General features: G+C 34.9%; 1 long non-coding RNA gene across 1 annotated transcript; it reads right to left on the reverse strand.

Annotated features, from left to right (window-relative positions):
* Positions 1–1568: 1568 nt before the first annotated feature.
* LOC106937975 (uncharacterized) lies at positions 1569–2744 on the reverse strand. Its single transcript, XR_001422502.1, has 3 exons — positions 2542–2744; positions 2414–2457; positions 1569–1726 (listed from the first exon to the last, which is right to left on the reverse strand). It is a non-coding gene; the product is annotated as an uncharacterized LOC106937975 (long non-coding RNA).
* Between the last annotated feature and the right edge of the window lie 1506 nt (positions 2745–4250).

Here is a 4250-nt window from a genome sequence, read left to right on the forward strand (position 1 = left end):
AGTTCTTGTCACAGTTTGGCAGTATTTCACATATTTAAAATAAAAAATAATCAATAATTATCAATATCGACTGATATTAAATGATTATATTGTGATATTTTTTTAGCCAGACCTACTTGAGCTTGACTCAAAAGTAGACACTATCTTGTGTTGTGCTGTGATTTAAGCCATTTCTATAAGAAACTAATGGATCAAAATAGAGTCAAAAAGAGAGAATGAGAGACTTATCAACTCATATTTCAAACATTCAATTCCAACTGAAATTTATACTACTACAGTTTGTTCATGGGTTTTTTTGTGCTTTTTTGTAAACTTTATTAGTAATATCACTGAGACATATCAGTGTCTCATTTCAGACACTAATTAAGGAAGTGGGTAGCATCTTTAATCTATAAAAGCTAATAGACATTATTACCTGGAATAGATTATTATTCTCTGAAGCAATGTTGCATGACAATTAATCTGAATCTGAAAAGTTGTTGGCAGCATTATATCAGCTGATGTATCCCTGTAAGCCACAACAGCCAAACAAAAAGGCAGGAGCTCTAGGACAAAAAATAAAAGAAAACAGAAGGTTAAAATAATAGCAAATATTGCAAATGTGATAGGAGTTAATTTCTAATGCATTCCAGATGCAAAAAGGTTTTTAAATCTCTTATTACTGAAGTTTCACAATTGAAATAAAGGTTTCACAAAACACAAACTAGGTTTAAAATATTTTGTTATTGGCGTAGAATAATCTAGTCCAGATTTGAAGTGTATGCATATTCGTTTTTAAGCAGAACAAATGATTTCTTAACACTTATATGTCAAGCATAATTTGCACGATTATTTATTTACAGTCATATGCTAAGCATAATTTACATGGTTATTATTCATCGAATTTAACTGTACATAATTACAAAAAGGTGACGTGAAACATAATTAAGTGCAAAAAATTATTTATTTTGGAGAGAGGAAGTCTTTTATTTTGAAGAATACTTAACAGGATCTAGTTTTGTCTTTTGCCACTATCTTGCCTTCTGTTGATTTCGGTTGCTTGAACGGGTGTTGGTTATGAACAGCCGTTGCCGTTATTCAGCTATTGTTCAATAAAAATCTGAACAGAAAATGTTCAGCAAATACATCGGAGCCTCCGTTATAATCGCTCTTTAGCCATTTCCTGGATCAGAAGCTACAGTAGGAAGCCAACTTCAGCTTCGATCCAGACGGTCAGTTAGGAGCCGCCACAACTAGAGGACCGGACTCACCTTTCCTTCTGTGCAGTCCTGTTCTGTTTAGGATCCTGCTCAGAGTGCGCATGCTATAAAATTATGTTTCTAAAAGTATCACGTTTTAACAAGATAACAATCACGTTTATACAAGATACTATTACGTTTATATAAAATACGCATCACGTTTATACAAGATACATATCACGTCTTAACAAGATACTATTACGTTTATATAAGATACGCATCACGTTTATACAAGATACGCATCATGTTTTAACAAGATAACTATCACGTTTTAACAAGATAGTATCTTGTGATACTATCACGTTTATACAAGATACATATCACGTCTTAACAAGATACTATTACGTTTATACAAGATACTATCACGTTTATACAAGATACGCATCACGTTTTAACAAGATAGTATCACGTTTATACAAGATACTATTACGTTTATACAAGATAACTATCACGTTTATACAAGATACATATCACGTCTTAACAAGATACTATTACGTTTATACAAGATACTGTTAAGAGAGGAAAAATTCTTGAACTTTAAAAACCTTTTGACTCGTTAAATCCTCTCTATGCCCGGGTTCAGAAAAATGCTGTGCGCAAAGACTGAGATCACGCAGAGATAACAGCATCACAATAATCAGCATTTATTCAAGACAGATGCATACTATCACCAGACGTCACATAACATCAGAAACCTCAGAGCACAAACAACACATGAATTTACCTGAGAGAGAAAAAGACAAAAGATGGAAATCACAAACAAAAAGCAAAGACGTCTTTGGAGAAGTTGCAAGAGCAAAATCTAATGTGTTACTTCTGTGTAGAAAGTTTTATAGTAAAAGGCGTATTCTTATCTTTAATTATTCAAATCAGGCGTATCTTTGCTCATCCAACCAGGAGCTATCTCTGACCCTCTATCTGAATCCAGAAACCCCGCAGTGTTTACGGCCTTTCACAGATGAGTGTGAAAAGCTACAACTTCTACTGTATTGTTTTCCCACACAGACAAAAGGCAGTTCAAACGATCCTAGCAAACCATCTGCTGTAACTACAGGTAACATGAAGGTCAATAGGCCAGAATAAGTTACTGATTTAAAACCACAATTAGGCCATTTAAATCAAGACATGTTAAGTTTTAAAACTAGCTTATTTTAAATTTATTTTCTCAACAATACGCATCACGTTTATACAAGATATGCATCATGTTTTAACAAGATAACTATCGCGTTTATACGAGATACTATCACGTTTATACGAGATACTTTCACGTTTATACAAGACACTCACGTTTATACAAGATAACTATCACGTTTTAACAAGATAGTATCACGTTTATACAAGATACATATCACGTCTTAACAAGATACTATTACGTTTATACAAGATACGCATCACATTTATACAAGATACGCATCATGTTTTAACAAGATAACTATCACGTTTATACAAGATACATATCACGTCTTACTATCACGTTTATACAAGATACGCATCATGTTTTAACAAGATAACTATCACGTTTATACGAGATACTTTCACGTTTATACGACACTCACGTTTATACGAGATACTATCACGTTTATACAAGATAACTATCACGTTTTAACAAGATAGTATCACGTTTATACAAGATATATATCACGTTTATACCAGACATGTATGACACACAGCAAATTTGGAAGTGTTCCATCAACTCCTACAGAGTTAAATTCAACACTTTGAAAGTGTCTATATTGGTCCACTCTGGATGGTGTAGAAGTTGCACTTTTTAAAGTGTTATTTGTGATAGCCACCTGAGCAATTAAAACCTTTTTTTCCCCAGAAACTATTGGCCATCAATAATCCCCAAATTCATTTTAAAAGACATTAGATGCTGCTTGAATCTACCAAAACACAGCACCAGTTGCAGTATGTAATCTACTTTTATTGCAAAACATCAAATAGAACTGACACCAATATACAACAAAGACATTCACTGAAGGTGAAGTGTGCTTTGAAAGTTCATTGGAAGCGGCCATGGATGGTCTTGTGATCACTGATGGTGAAGTGTCTTTGGTGCTGCTCTTGTTTTCGTCAACATGAAGGAGGAAGACTTCCAGCCTGGAAGGAAAAACAAGAAATATAGCAGGAACATTAGGATAATAAATAAATATTTTAAAAAGAAGTGTGAGCAAAACTAATCAGACTCACCTGTGCGTGTCACCATCATATTAATTCAAATTACTCTGCCCACCCGGTTTACAAGACAAAGCATTAAAAAGTAAGAAATTACTAAAGAAATTAGTCAGCTTATAGAAAATTTTTTGGACAGCATTAAAAGTCGTGCCAACCTGTCTGAAGAAATGTGTTGAAGTTATCATAACACGCTTCAGTCACCAACATGACACACTAACAAAGAAAAACAATTTTGGCAGTTTTTAGATGTGCCACAGGTACAATACACCAAAGTCAAATGGCTCAATTGCCTCCTCACTGTGTAGATATGTTCTCCAGAGTCCTGCTAATCACCTAATTATTGTATTCAGGTGTGGTGCAGCAGCGGCACATCTAAATGTTGCAGGACAATGGTCCTCCAGGACTGGAGTTTAACACCTGTGGCTTAGATCAAGCCAACAGTCCAGCACAGCCACTCCCCCATTTTGCAGTCTACAGCCAAAAACTTAAAGAAAACAACCTCCGCAGCTAAATAATGTTAACTCAAATGGCCCCCAGATTTTCCTGACAGTTTTGATGTTCGGTTAAGACAATAAACAGTCGTAAATACCGTGATATCCAACCAAATTAAACATACGTTAAGCAAACTATGTATATGAATCGATACTCTTGTGTAAACGGAAAAATAATGCCTCCACAAAAAAATTGTCAAAAACATGATCATTTTAGCATGGAACTTAACTTGTTATAAGCTCCAGACAAGACGCCATACTGCTGCCTCAGCTCCTCAGGCTACAGTAGCGGAACAAGATGGCGTTGGCCGGGGGGCGGGGCTAATGACCGGGCCCAAATAATAAA

The sequence above is a fragment of the Poecilia latipinna genome, unplaced genomic scaffold (genome assembly GCF_001443285.1).
Source record: "Poecilia latipinna isolate Pla-1442-1.1 unplaced genomic scaffold, P_latipinna-1.0 Scaffold82, whole genome shotgun sequence".
Taxonomy (NCBI): Eukaryota; Metazoa; Chordata; class Actinopteri; order Cyprinodontiformes; family Poeciliidae; genus Poecilia; species Poecilia latipinna.